The sequence below is a fragment of the Corvus brachyrhynchos genome, unplaced genomic scaffold, assembly GCF_000691975.1.
Source record: "Corvus brachyrhynchos isolate BGI_N302 unplaced genomic scaffold, ASM69197v1 scaffold126, whole genome shotgun sequence".
In the NCBI taxonomy this organism is placed as follows: domain Eukaryota; kingdom Metazoa; phylum Chordata; class Aves; order Passeriformes; family Corvidae; genus Corvus; species Corvus brachyrhynchos.
Window position 1 is genome coordinate 660,349 of NW_008239283.1, and position 15,876 is coordinate 676,224.

General features: G+C 40.2%; 1 long non-coding RNA gene across 1 annotated transcript in view; it reads right to left on the minus strand.

The window, feature by feature from the left end:
- Window positions 1-15,876, minus strand: part of LOC108448155 — a 140,902-nt gene that overhangs the window by 52,129 nt on the left and 72,897 nt on the right. Inside the window, exons 10-12 of the long non-coding RNA XR_001863947.1 lie at window positions 7,326-7,474; window positions 5,234-5,601; window positions 2,855-2,963 (exon numbers count right to left, since the gene is read on the minus strand). This is a non-coding gene — a long non-coding RNA (uncharacterized LOC108448155). The remainder of the gene's footprint in view (window positions 1-2,854; window positions 2,964-5,233; window positions 5,602-7,325; window positions 7,475-15,876) is intronic.

Genomic DNA, 15,876 nt, shown 5'->3' on the forward strand with positions numbered 1-15,876 from the left:
TCTCTCTGCATCTCTTCAATAAACCAGAATAGAGAAAAATAACCCCAGTGTAAGGCAGAGGTGGGGGACACCTGCAGCCTCCCCTCCATCGGGTTACAGCCAGTGCTGCCACTCCAGGTGATGCTACAGGGACGGGGAAGGAGGTGGCTGCTGTTCCACAGGAACCCCAGCCCTGAGTTACAATTCCTTCAGTATTGCTACATCACCAGTTTTTTCTATATACCTACAGACAGCCACGTTTATCTCTTGGCAATACAACATCCTAAAGATTTACGGAGGAGTAGGGAAAAAAAAAATTAAAAGAAAAATGATTGAATTAAACCTCCCGTGTTTCAATGTCAGTTTATTAACACGAACCTCTGCCACATGCAAAGGGAGAACAAAATCCACTCTGCCTCTGAAGATCAACCTCCTCCACTAAAAATAAAATACAGTGTGGCGTTTATTTCACCACGGTTTAAGAGTTAATGAAAGATTTGCACCTGTACAGCTGTTGCAGCCTGAAACGAGCTTGTGGAGCGAATGTGTTTTCTGGTTGAGACAGTTGTAAATGCCTTGAGTAAAAACACTGAGGACTGCTAATGGATAGGTTTATTTTAAAGCATGCCATCTGCTATCAATCATAGAGAAGTATAGGAAGCAAGTTTGGCTGTGCTCCCTCCTTGTGAGCCTGATAAAGATAGGGCTGTGGTACTCTGGAACATTTAGTACTCAAGAGAATAAAACATCAAACCTACTCAGCAGCTCCACTAACAATAATAAAAATGCCTCTGCCTAAAGGTGACATTCTGAATTTACGATTATTTGTGTCTATAAAGTGTATTCTTTGGCTCCTGACTCATTCTGACTGTCTCACTACAAGAACAATACATTAAGCCTGCCTGAAGTAAATGGAAATCCTATCCTTTTATTAAACCAGCAGCCAGCACCTGAGATGTTCTAATGCCCTGTAGGACCCAAAGAAGGTTTTCTGCTCTGAGTGTTAATTCTTTTGTTAGGATTAAAGTCGACTATGGAGAAAATGCTTATTTTATACACTCAGAACTAAGCCCTTCTCCAGGTAAATGTAGTTTTAAAGGAATAAGAATAAAAACAAGAAAACCCAAGGCAGATGATGAATATGCAAATATGCCAAAAAAGGCTACAAAAACTGCAATTTACGGCGATAGCTCATATTTTATGCTACTTAGCATTTGAGACAGGAAAAGCTTACGCTGTAAGAACCTGCCCAGGAAAACCATGCACAAAATTCCCAAAAGGTGTGTGCCAATCTTCTTTCCTAGTGCTGAACTTCACATCTGCTGAGATTCTCCAGAACTGAATTCAGGGATTTTTTTTATTTATTTTTTTTCTCCCTTTTTTTCTCTACACTGCATTTTCCCCAGAAAAAGGCAGTTGGAAGATGCAGAGCTGCTTCCCCGAGATACACGAGCATTTGGTTAACTTCAGAGGTATGAATCATTCCCCTGGCTAACACCACATCCCTCTTCTCTCACTCACACTCTGGTACCCCACTGATCAGGGGCTCTTGAGCCTGCCTGCTTAAAAATAATTAAATATATAACACTTCCTGGCAAATTCACCAGATATAAAAAACACTCAGCAATGAAGTACGCCGGATCCGATCACATTAGGCTCCTATCTCCTATCTGCAGCTTAACAAAATTCCCTTGCAAGCCTGCTGCAGATGGAAAACATTGCTGTGGAAGCTTGGGGGCAACCCACCTGGTGATCAAGCTCATGAGCCTAATTAAAGTTAATAGAGAAATTAAAAGTGGGAAAAAAAATTAGAACAGCAGCATGGAAAGGAAAAAAAAAAAAAAAGAGTAAGCACTAGGAATAGAAAAAACATAAAAAGCAATAGGAAAAGTGAACTTTCCTTTGAATTCTGCTCCGGAAAGTGATGGTGGTTTCTTTCAATACCCCCCACATCCTGAATTCTTTACACAGTGGGCCATAGGTCCAAGTAGAAAAGCAGAAAGCAGAGAACTTGTAAAGTTCACAATATTAAATCAAGGCTGATTTTGTGTTGTATTCACCATTTTGGTCCTCAAGAGCTTCACTGTCTCTAAAGTCCATGGTGAAATGACCACTGGTTCCAAAGGATGTCCTTAATCCCCTTGTCTGAGAAGCAAAATAACAGAGAAGTTTCTAGGGGAGGAAAAAACTAGCACATACTTGGACTGAGTAAAATGAAAGATTATGAAAAAGAATTAGGAGACTATAGAGACAGAGGAAAACCACAAAGATAGAGACAATTGTTCTACGGGGAAGTGAATAAGCTCTGAGCATGTTGGGAGCAGTCTGCACAGTCACCTGGCTGCAGAAACACAGAATACTGGAAACAGTGCAGGAATATAGGAGGGCAAAGCTCAAGTAAGAGGAAAAGATGGAAAACAGGCAGCTATCAAGACTTCCATGCTCAGCAACACCTGGAAATAACTCCCTGGACGTACTTCTCACCTCTAGGTGAGGATTTCCAAATAACTCCCTTTCAAGAGCAACACCCCAACTCATAAGGAAACAAATATCAATGACCATCTCTCATTACTGAGATCTGTACCAAAATCAGTCTGTTCCATGCTCCAAGAAGAGGGACAGTAAATGTCACCAGGGCATGTCATAACACCGAGGTCACAGACCAGTCACAACCATTAAAACTTCCAGTAAAAAGAGTTCACCAAAACTCCAGTGATCAAAAAATTGTAATAGCATTGAAACTTTCACAGAGATGTAGCTGTTTCTCAAAAAATGCCTTTGCCAGGATTTTAAGTCTGGGATGAGGGGTTTGGATAGCCAGAGGAAAGACAGAGGAAGCCAATCCAGACTCACCCATAGCCTGATGGTTACGCACCCAGGGATGGTGGGAGGTCCAGGTCCAAATCCCAAATCTGAAGACATTCCCAACGTTGCCGACAGCATCCAGAAGGAAAGATGTGCTCCAGAGCCTAACTCCATGACACCTTGCAGGAAAAAAAGAAAAATTCCGAAGGTTTTCTTTTCTCTTTCCTGAGAAATGGAAACAAGTTAAAAGGCTTGAAAATTTTTCATGGCACAGACTCTTTTCCGTGGCCAGCTCTAACCCCACGCTGCCCAGAAGTTCACAGGCATGCTGCTCCTACCAGAGCTCATATGGTGAACTCCCCATCTTTTGCACAAAACTTAACAGGATCATTTTAGACTCATACAGAGCATTTTCCTGTGAAAGCTCGCAGGCTCAGAGCAGCTTGTCACCAGAGTTCAAGTCCCTGGCACACAGTTCATTGCAGCTCTAATGTAAAAGCACAATGATTGGGCCTGCGTTGCTAAGATTAGACATTAGTGGCCGTATCAAGAAGAGAAATACCTGCAGATTAGCAGAACAATTTGCTGCTCTAAATCTGAACCTTCTAATCTCTTTTTTTTTTAAAGTAAGTAGCAGCCCATGAGTATGGGAACAGAATTAAAACTGCATTTACTAAGTGATTTCTAAAATACTTCGGCATGTGTTTTAGAAAACTGACAAGTCATTAAAATACAGTTAATAAACATTATTCAGAACTCGTTGCTTTAGATTAACACTGCTTTAAAATCACAGAGATTGATTGGTTCAGTGCACTGCTGCTAGAGGAACTCTGGCTGGTGTCCATGCCCCGTGGAAAGAAACATGATGGGCAACTTGGAGTCTACCTTGCGTTTGTATTTTCTAACTGCAAAAATATTGCAAAAATACTTGTAAAACACTATAAAACTTAGCATCCTAGCCAGTGAAGGCATGCACAGAGACTGGAATCACAGGTAAAAACCGTGGAAAGATTGAAGGGTGGCAACAAACTGAGATAGTTGGGGGTGTTCAGCCTGGAGAAGAAAAGGTTTTGGGAAGACCTTAGAGCTCCTTCAAATGCCTAAAGGGGCTCCAGAAGAGCTGGAGAGGTACTTGGGACAAGGGGGAATAGCTTTAAGCTGAAGAAAAGTAGATTTAGATTAGATTTTAGGAGGAAATTACTCCCTGTGAGAGTGGTGAGGCACCAGCACAGGTTGCCCAGAGAAGCTTTGGCTGCCCCGTCCCAGGAAGTGTCCAAGGTCAGTTTGGATGGGGCTTGGAGGAGCCTGGGGTAGTGGAAGGTGTCCCTGGCAGGGAGGCTGGAATATGATCATCTTTAAGGTCGCTTCCAACCCAAACCATTTTATGATTCTAAGAAAACTAAAATAAGAACAGAGGTAGCAGCACCATTTTTAGTGACCAATTCAAAGGAACCTGAAATCATGAGCCATTTTTGATCAAACGTAGGTGAGAGCCATCATGCACAGCTTTCACTGATGACAACTTTTTAAAATTTATTGTGTGACTGTCAAGAAATTTTCCCTTTTAGAAGCTCTGCCCTGAGCCAACTAGAGCTGACTGCTTTTCATATTTCATACAACCGTGATCAGCTCAGATACTGTGTGGGAAACGAACTCGGGCACAGTTTTCAACTCTGGACCATTGCTGACGACCCAAAGCCATCAGGTGAGCTCCACCATCAGGTGGTCTCCCTGCTGCAGAGGATAGAAAGCAGGTTTTGATGCTGTTTGTTGATATTTTGAGGGAAAGGGAAGGATTTGGTGAGGGTATTGGTGTTTTGAGAAGGGATTGATCAAACTCTCTTTCTAGTACAGCCCCTCACCCCGTTTTATTTTGTCTGTCCAAGTACTGCAGATCAAACTCTAACAGGAGAGAGCTGAAACTGAGAAGAGAGACAATGCATCTTAAAAACGAAAACATTACTATTCATAGTTGACTTAGTAATGTAGCTAAAAGAAAAAAAAATCTTCCTTAGTCAAAATTGTGCCCATCTAAGTTAAGCTAAGATAAATATTTGCAAATGCTCTTAACGACCATTTTTAATCACTTGCAGGATTTAGTGGGCAGCTTTCTTTTGTTTTATTGGTTTGGGTTTTTTTTAATAATAAACTATTTCATATTCAGAAATGTCTGTAACCTAGTGAATGATTTTGATTTATGACATCTCTCAGACATCAGAAGTCTGGATTTGAAAGCTGAAACATGAGGGAGATCCAGATCCTCCAAATTATTTTACTTTTCAGTCTTTTAAGGTGACTTGGAGTTCAAAGTCTTTCACCCTTTCATACTGCTACTTATGCAGAAACAAGAATAACACCTTGCACCCAACTAAGATCATCTGAGTGATACCATCAAATTTATGCTTGAAGGTTCTCATGAGATGGATGTGATTAAACCTGTTTTACCTACCCTGATCCAGGGTGCTGTATTTTGGGGCCACAAAGCTCCATGAAAGTCCATAAACCTGCTCATTTCCTCCCTTCACCACTGTGGCTTGGGCAAGTTTGTTCCACAGGGCTGGGCAGAGCAAATCATGGAGTCAAGGAGTATCCTGGGTGGGAAAGGACCCACAAGGTTCATCGAGTCCAACACCAAGAAGCTTTAGCAGAAGAAGAATCTGAGAGAGATGTTACACACATGAGGGTGCTGGGATTGGTCAAGGCCTCCCTGGAGCGAGGCAGCTGGGTGAAGGGTGACTCCTCCAGTGACACATCTCAAAGCAGCAGGGACATTTTGAGGCTGTGAGAAGCTGCTCTGAGGAATGCAAGGAAGACAGCCTGTTTTAAAAGAAAAAAAAAAAAAAAGAAAGGAGGAAAAAAAAGTCTTTAAGAAACTCAGAAGTGCAGCTCAAGGCCTTGTTTTCCTTAGCCCAGTGGTGAAGGAAAATTGTTGTCAGAAGTACAAGTATTTAAACAGCCTATAACAGCAAGGAAGCAAATGACTACTTCTGCCAGTGACCGAGGAGAGCTCAGCTGCTCCCTGCGAGCCAGAGGGATTCACATCCAGCCCAGATCTGGGAACACTCTCTGGGGCAGACAACCCTCTCCTCAGCCTCCCTAGTGCCTGTCACATCAGTCATGGACCAAACCTCAAAGCTCCTGGTCACATGAGTGTGTTCCCACTTGGATCTGTGCTGCCTGGTCCCACATGGAGGGTGGCAGAAGGACCCACTCGGCGTGGGGCTGAGTCACCGTCCTCCGTCGTCTCCTGCACCGCTACTTCCAGCACTTCCAAACAAGCCAACAGTGCATAAATATGTGAAAATATTTCTCGCCCACTCCCAGCCATGTTGAAAAGAAACCTGTTGTGGTTAAACGACTCGGTCAGTTCTTTAGGGATTTTCCAAGGTTTCCTATAAAAAGAAATCTGTGGGAAATGAATGATTGCATAATCACTAACACATGCCAATTCATCTAAGTCTATTATCTTTTATGGCATTTTGTACGCTATTGTCCTTACTCTGGTGAATTTCTCTCTTACAATTCTTTTCCTTATTAAATTATTTACACATTTTGCTCTCTCTAACCCTTTTGCATCAGTGAGATACTTAGCATCTACATTAGGAAAGAAGGAAAAGACAAATGGTCCCTTCACCTTTTCTCGCATCATATTTTTCCCACCTTCACAGGAATATCTCAACAAAAATCTCCTTGAGAGTGTGAAGGACCTGCTCAAGTGAGAAGCTGTATTAGCTGGGCCTTGATGCCACAAAAAATATGTTTTTTCCTAAGGGATATGCATTTTTACAGAGGTTTTCTAAGGTCCCTGACAGAAATGACCAGTATTCATAGTTTTAAAATTACATAGTCCCTTGAAAATGCTGCAAGTTGCCTACAGGTCATCATTTCTTAGAAACAAACCCCAAGTGTCTTGAAAGTCTTAATTACACTGCATTTCAATTGGATTTAGGCTGCTTAACCACAGATTTTAATAGGAATTTCAGATCTGTAAAAACCCTTTGATTTTTGACTTTGGGAGCCTGACATTGCCTGAAAGCCATCCAGGCATTCACCTTTAGAATTAATATTTAATCATGTTTTGAGTGGGGTTCTTTCACTTTTGAGTGGTTTTTTTTTTTTTTCAGTTTTGAACTCTTCCCAAGAACAACAGGTTCATAAATGTATGAATCATGGCTAAGCACTCACCTTCCCAAAAAGGTGTGGCCTCGGGCACCATTGCATTTATAAATAAACAAAAAGTGGAGAAGATCTGTGTGATTGAGGACCTACAACGCTTTTTTTCTAAAATCCCAGATATTGAGAGGAACTATCACTGATGTCTGCTAACCACAGAGCTCAGACCAGGGAAGAGCCCAAATCAGCTGCAGTAATCTCTAGATTAAACTAAGAGGAAACTCCCCATAATCTTAATGTGAGAGAGGAGACTGCACAGCAAAAATGGGTTCCAGGGACAGGTAGACAGAGAATAAATGAGCTATAGGTCCACTGAGAAAAGCTTCTAATTATAAATATGAGGTGGGATAGATATCCTTTGGTTATACCACTCATCTCTGTGTTGAAAAGTCCAGCTCTTCAGAGCAGATCTGCCTGAATTTTATCCAGAAATGCAGCAGGAAAGCAGGAGGGTTGGGGAGAGACCTCGTGCCCCAGACATCTCAATTCTCCATCTCCCAGTGCAGGGCAGTTCCACCTTGGGAAAAAAACAGAACTGGAAGTTCCTACTGGATGTAAGATGGGAGGTTAATGGGGATCAGACCTGATGGTGCTGAAGACAGGGCAGAAGAGGAGCAATGAACAAATATTGAATAACAGTGCAAAGAGGAAAAGGTTCTGTTGCTACACAACATCCTCCCGACCATGCAAACCCTCAGTGTTCCTGCAGTAACTCGAATACTGCAACAAAAAGGAACTGCAGCCCTGTCCTCGCTTTTGCCATTCTTCAGATAAAAATACCTGAGACTCCATTTCCCATTGAAGAAGGAAGCAACAGCCAGCAAGTCCCCAATTTACTGGCAAGTTTTACCAAATCCAGCAAGCCATCAGGACCTACTCCTAACTTACCTCTAACTCCCAGCAAGCAAGAGCAGAAAAGTTCTATATCAAGAGTAGAAACACGTCAGACCAACAAAGTTCCTACAAACTAGATCAGCTTTTCCAGAAGAAGATTATTTCCATTGCTCAGAGGAGCAGGTTTTCACAGACAGAAATACCCATTTTGGTTCTCCTGTACTATTCCATTTATATTAGGTGTTTTTTTGACTATATGTCAATTTCTGAAACCAAATTGAATTTTCTTTTAATCAGAAATAATTTGCAAGACTATTCGGCAGCATTCATACCCCACAAGTGTTTTCTTGTTGTCAAGGGCTCCTGAGGATCTCCAGCACCTGTCATCCTCTGCCAGCATCAACCTTTCCATATGGGCAGGTCTCCAGAAAAGATTATGGGTAGTGTAAAGTCCACCCATCTTAAATCACCATTTCTCTGATATGCATCAGGGCTTCAGAGAGGAGAGTCCATTTGGTTTTGTTGCCCCTCCAGTGTCTGTATCCTTCTTGATTTTACCTTGAAAAGTAGATTTACTCATATTTCTATTGGTCTTGTAAGATCTGCTTTGGTTTTTTCTATTAGATAACTATTCAGTCCATTGGTAACGTTTTAAAGCACTTTATCAGTCTATATAATTTTATAATCATTTTGTTGTTTTCACTAAAAAAAAAAAAGTAACTAGTCAGACACCTAATGCTACTTAAGTGCAAATAGATTTTTTTGTGGTTGAATAATAACATCTGTTTTGATTTTCCAGCCACAAAAGTGCATTTTATCTGGCCTTCCTTTATTTGAACTTTTCACATCTGCTCAGGCCTGCTTCCCATAAACTAAATACCAGATCCTTTCACAATGTAGGAAATTTACCTGCACCAGTTGTTGTCCCAGCTCCAAATACTTCTTTATAGGAGCCAGATAAAAATGTCAAAAGACTAATAAATACAATCTTAGCACACTGTGTATTTATTAAACATTGCTATTTATTTTCTCCTTCCCAAACGGTTGGTACTCACAGACCTGATCCTGCAAAACTTATTTTAATGAATGAACTAATTTACATTTGTGGAATGAAGTATGTTGTGGGCTGGTGTCCCATGTTCCACACAAAATTTAGAGATAAACTTGTCACAACACTCTTCGTCGTCAGTTACAAATTCAATCGGAAATTATAGGGATGGTCAGATACATTGTGCTTTCAGCAAATGAAAAGTTATGAAGGGATTTCATAAGCCATTTTCAGGGTTATCTGCAAAGATTTGGTAGCGAATTTTGAATTCTGACTTATTCTGGTCTCTTTAGAGACAAGGAAAGTCAGGAAGGAAAACAATGCTAATCAAAAACACTTTTGTTTTTTTCTTTTTCCTTTTTTTTTTTAAGTAGATATTTAGTTTCTAATTGTAGTTCACATCCCAAAACTTAAATATGTTTAGTTAAAGGAAAAAAAAAAGTGAGGGGTGTGAAACTTCAACTGAAGCTAAACAGGACAAGAAGTTTTGCTACTGCCATCAGCAGATTGGGAAATATATCCTGGGTATCAGATAAATGTTAAGGATACATCTTTGAACTCAGAGCTAAGACACAGGAGAATTCTGCTCTGCTGATGTGACCAGGAAGATATGCAAAAAAGGGAACCCCTCATCAACGTCTTCATAATATCTGCATCTATTCAGCGTTTCTTTCCACTGATAGAGAGATATGTCTGGAGAGCTCCTACGTCCCTGGGCCCCATGCAGCTGTGTCTGCAGCAAAACTGCAATATTAGGCCACTTTCCACAGACAGATAACTCAGCAAATGGCTCTGCAGAGCAGAGGAGAGAGCAGTGACTGCAAAGCTGAGAAGCCGGGTTTTCCTTCTCTCAGGGCACACCAGGAACATCTCTTCTCTTCAAAGTCTCCTACCTCTGTTGTAGGGAAGAGATACAGTTCCATTCTTTTATGCTGTTTTGAATCTTTAGCAAATCTTGGGCTCTGTGATTTGGCAACCTCATCAAATACAGCTTTATCAACCCAAAACACCCACCAGCACCAGTGTCTTAAATAGACGTGAGATAGGAAAGTACAAGGAGGACCTCAGTGGCTTTGGGAAATGTTAGAGAGGAAAGGCAATATCCATGCACTGCCCTTGATTTACACCTTGATTTTTTCCATCTGCACAAAGGACTGAAACTGCGTCATGATGGAACAGTTGTGAGAACCACAAAGAACAAGTCAAAAATGGATTAAAAAGCACTTTATGGCTTGTTAAAGAAATCCCCCTGTTCCTCAGAAGCATTTTTAGCATCTTATTAGTGGTATTTGATCTGACTAACATATTGACTTGTCATTTGAATAGGAGATGAATCCTTTTTGATGGACCACAAAGGGAGTATAAATTCAAATGAGGCACTTCTCCAAATTTTTATTTAAGCATAACCCCAAAGAGCCCATAACATCTGTAAAGGTTTTTTCCGTGCCCCACAAAAGACTATCCTAATGATCTTTTAAATCATGCGCTTTTTTCTTTAGAAGTAATCCTTGCATATGTATTAACTCAAATACTGAGTTGAAAATTCTCTTTTACCTGTTTTCTGGAATGCCATGCATTAATTTGACTTAGGAAAATACCCTAAGCCAATATAACATTTTTTTAAAACAATCTGTCATGGAACTGGTACTTTAGCATGAGTTGAATTCATCATCAGTCTCATACAAAGTAGTTTGGAACTTGACAAATGAAAAACACAAGATATATCAGAGAAATATGCAAAAAAGCCTCATGCCTTTCAATCAATCTCTGATCTGAAATTATTTTGGTCTATCCAATCTATACTGTTTAGGACAATTTCAGTATGACCAAAACAGACACTGCTATGGAGTTAGTAGGCAGACCCACAATCGGCTTCCCTTTGGCAAAAGACAGAATACTTGCTCCTAGTCATTTTTTGGCGCAATTTCATACCATCTAAGAATTTGCACTTAGGAATAAGTTGGAGACCTCCAGCTCATTTTGAAAACAGTAATTTATAGCTACACAGACATTATGATTTTACAGTGTTTTGATAGTTACGCCTTCACTATCCACATGGAACATTTAAAAACGGATCAGAAGCCATTAATCTTGGAAATATGAGGGATTTGTAGCCCGAAGACGAGCTCAGAGCATTTACAGTCTAAGTCTCTTTCTGCACCTAGGTGTATGGTGTTATTAAGGTATTTTATCCTCTTCTAGAACAGATCAAGAATTATACTGAGGCAACCCTATTGTGGTGAAAGTACTGGATAATAAATCAGGGATCTCAATACTTTATCACAGATACTCTTATTGACCTTGGACAAGTATTTAAGCTGGAAACCATTTTAGGCAGTTCCTGTCTCTTGTTACAGTCTCCTACAGCATTCAGTCAATCGGATCCCCATATGCAATTTCATCCTTTAGGCACAACAATAATCACAGCCTCCCACTTCACTAAAAGTCTTTCACTTTAAAATTTAAATACCTTAGAGATAGGTCAAATCAAATCCTCGTATTTTCCACACCTATGCCTTGAAATGTGGGGGAGATCCACTCAATCCAGATCTTTGCAGCAGGCTGTTAATTCCACCAGAGCCTGACCTCAGATGCTGGGTTCAGCTATTCCTAAACTCTGATAAACGTCTGGTCCAAATCCAAATCTGGATCCCAAATTTGTGGTATGGGCCCATCTGTACTTGAAAGCAACATTTGAAAAAAAAGAAGAGGAAAGCTAAGATCATGAATATTTCTATTTGAATGCTGCATACATCAGATTTATGAACTTAAGCAGTTACTTTTTTCTTTGTAAAATCAAAACTACCACAGGATTTCCCGTCCATATATACCATATGCTTTTTCCAACTTTGTTTAAAATTCTTAGCGTCCCAATATGCTGAAGCTTCTGAGCACTACTGAGGTGTTGGGAGGGTTTTTTTTTTTTTTGCAAGCTTTATCAACTTTGCAAACTACACTATAGTCAAGAACTAATTTTTGTACAGGAAAAATAAATTTTATCTCTTTATTTCTGCAATGTAGTAATGACTGGTGAAAGGAACATACTCAACAGAGCCCTTGGGTAACAGCCTGAAATAGGATTAATTCTCCTAGATGACAAGAGTGTTTATTTCAGTGTAACTGACTGTATACATTGGGTCAAGACATGCAAAACCGAGTCCTGCCAGCACACGCCTTGCAGGATCTTCTGAGTGCAATCTTCATTTAGAGCCCAGTCAGATGCATGACAAGTGAGACACCAACAACACTAAAGGAAACATATAAATGTTTGCAAATTTGTTTTATGGATTAATGACCCTACACATAAGAATCGACATTTCCAGGACAAATCACTTCTTTATCCTACTGGTATTTCAGCAGTTTTTGCTTATGCCAAAGCAGAGGCAAATTTTTCCTTCTTCAGATCAAACGAGATCTAAAATCTGGGAAGGTTTAACAGTAAAATAAAAACAATGGGGATGTAAATGTTAACCATCTGCATTTGTCGCTGCTATTTCTTATGATGTGATATCTCCATCAATGGCATTATAGTTTTACTTTTGTTATCTCTCATAACTTCTCAATCTATTATGGTTAATCATTGATAAACAAACACTTTGACTTATAAAGTGGCAATCATCTCGTCTAAATTTAACTGTGTAAAAGTCAAACACCTACTCCAAGCTACTCGTGAAGGCTCCTTCTATAGATAGTGGTGACAGATTGGCATTTTCAGAGAGAGACTTATCCTACCTGTCTTACACACTTGTTTTAAGATGGGATTAATCACTCTGTGGAAGTACTTTCTTCTTTTTCTTTCCTTGGACTGGCTTCAGTAAAAAGCAGCACACGAGCTTTGTTAACAAAAAAAAAAAAAAAAAAAAAGGGAAAAAAACCTCCAATATATTATTTCAGGCCTTGCACTTGAATCCACAAAGGTATTTAGCCTCAAAAAGCACAGTTTCTCCAGGATGCAGAAAGCTTCCCCCTAAAGGCAGATGGGAAGAAGAAAGGTAGAGAAAGGAGCACAGCCTTTATAATAAAGTTTATCACCTGCCCCAACTCTCTGCCTTTAGGGCTGGTGAGAAGCAATGCCAAGGAGAACCAAGACACAAGGGAATATCAGACTTATTTTACTCTGTATTGTTTTACCCAAAGAAACCATGGGGATTGTCATGTCAACCCCTCTGGATGGAATTCCAGCGACAGAAAGGTTTTCCAGGCTTTGGCAAGAGAAAAGGGCTGGCCAACAGCTATTCTGCTTCAGCAGAAGCAAAGCAAAACCAGCAAAACCCTTTTTCACATGAGATCAGCTCCAGCTCAACACAGGGAAGGACCACACACCAACCATGGCTTCAGGACATGAGCCTTAGGAGGCAATTCAACGGAAACTTCTAATACCCTTCAAATCATTCAAATGAAAAGATGCTGATGCTGAAGAGGGGAGAAACATTCTTCCTGGCGTCTCTCCATTTGAAATTCTGCTACAGTGACAGTATCTGGATTAGACTCCAGGACAGTATTTCTGAAACAGCAGGAACCCTGCTTACTGCATCAGTTTTAAATTATAAGCCTTCCAAAGATGTCAACACCACTTTCCTGGAGACTTTCTTCAAATTAAAACACTGAGCTTTTCCCCTGAGCCTTCACAGAGTCCTATGGATCCATTGCCCAGTGTCACAATTTGTATCGTGATTTGCCTACTTTGGGTCACTGCTACTTCTTCATTTCTGCTCTATAGTCAGCCTCACTCTTTGATGTTACTCAGTCACTATTTCCTTTCCCTTTACTTTTATCTCTGTCCTGGCATTCTTCCTTTAAGCATCCTCTCTACCAGATGGTCTCCATCTCTCCTTCAGAAGTGCCCAAAATATTCCTACTGCCTCCTCTTGATCTTCCCCCAGCAGCAAACCTCTTCATCCTACAGAGCTCAAATACCAATGGATTTCTCCTCCTTGCTGCTCTGCTTCTTTCTTGCACTTTGAAAAGGAATTCACTGGAAGCAGCTAACCTCCAATCCTCATTATGCACGATGCACTCATTTATAAGAGTTTACCCAGGAGAAAAATTCAGACGGGATATAGGCTGCTACAATTGCATTTTTTCAAGTGGAAACACATCTGATGTCTGCGTGCCGAACCGGAGCTCTAGTTTTTAAAACAGGAGCTCCAAATTTTGCATTTGGAAATCCATATGGATCCTTTAATCTGAAGGTCAAAACAGCTTTCATGAAAGATACTGAAAACAATGATACTTTATATTCACCAGCATAATTATATAAAGATGATTCAATATTGTAGTATCATCAGAGGATTCAGAAAAGTCTCTGTATTATGTATTTTTAAGATGGGGTTTAGATGGTGTAAGATGATGCTTCAGAAGTTTACAGAGAGGGGAAAAAAAAAATCTTGTCACAATTTATATCTTCCTAATAGGTCACTGAAACTCTGAGGATAACAATCGCTTTTACTTGCAGTTGGCAGTACACTGTAATCAGGAATAAAGCTCCAGATATTTTTGTGGAAGTACAAGCACTTACTAAATGCAGCAGCATAATAATGTATTATATATTATACAAATACAGCGAGGTGGGATTTGTGTTTGTCTCTTTGCAAGAGAAGAAAGAACTCTGAAATGACCTTCTGTTCATAAGTTTCTTTGAAAAAAGCTTGGCCCGAAACCACTTCACTACTATTGATATAGTCTGTTTCTGTACATAAATCTTAAATGTAAGCACGGCTTCAAAAAATAACTAAGCAATCACAAAGCTTTACTTTTCAGATTCAATTGCCTTCAAATCCTTTACTGAAGTCCCCTTGGCACTGTCACTTCAAAATCAGGATAATACTGTATAGTGTTTCTCAGTTTCAGTAAAACAAAAGCCTTATTGAATAAATATGTGTGAAAACGCTGCAAACAAAGCCATCTCAGCAGCCACCACCTGACCGTGCTGTGATGACCCTCCCTGGTGACCTGTGTGGGCTCGGCTCTCGACTTCTTGGCATATCCCAGCACTGCTCAATTCCACCGTCTTTGTCCCTCAAACTGTAGCAAAATACACATTTTCCTCACAGAAACCTAAGAGCAGGCTTTAGACATCAAGGAACAGCAAGGTGACCTAGGATTTCCATATGCAGGAAGCTGCTGATCAAATGGTATATCCTTTTTTTAATCTGCTTCTTGGATCGTGAGTAGAGAGGAAACCTTGTGGTTCTGCTAATCCCTTAACTCTGGGGTTTGTAAGGAGAGCTTACAACGTTACCCCGTCTTGGAAGCGTAAAGGCAGAGTAAAATATCCAGTATTTACTATCTCATGCCTCATTCTGCTCTAAAAAAGGATGACTCAGGAATGCTTTTCTTTTTTCTACACATCATCTTCTGCATATCCTACGTTTCCCTGTAGTTAAAATATTAGCTTGGGCCCATAGATCCCATTATTGCAGCAAGACAGCAGCACATGTCAATGTCCCCACGATCAGGTTGTGGGGCTGTGAGCTCATGTATCCAAATCCCTGAAACCAGAGTCACCCAGCAATTAATTCCTGACTTCTGGGCCCTCACTGTTGGCGGGAGGCACACAAGTAATGCTGCTTCACAGCTGACTGCACCAAACAGCCACAAATCAAGACAAGATCCACTGAATTAGATTTGATTGTCCTTTCAGAAAGGTTCTCTTATTAATTTTACTGCAATTTGTATTTCAGTTTGGTATCAAAGCTCCTCAACAGTCTTTGGAAGCACAAAGAAAATGTGTTTTTGCTAGCAGGTGAGGTAACCGGAATTTTTTTCTCTTGTCAAGGTTCATTTCAACATCTTTGCACTAAAAAGCAAGAATTATTGTAAATTCTATTTCTGACTCATTAATTCTAGTAAAAAAAAATTATAAAGCAATTATTGAAAAGCAACTTCTTAAGCTGCAGAACAAGAAACAACAAACAAGCTGTTTGTAACAAATATGAAGAACTGTGAACCTGTAGAGTCCGAAGTACCAAAAGTGAGAGGGACACCAAATATTCAGAAAATATCCTGGTTCCCTCTGAAGACAAGAAATATCCAGC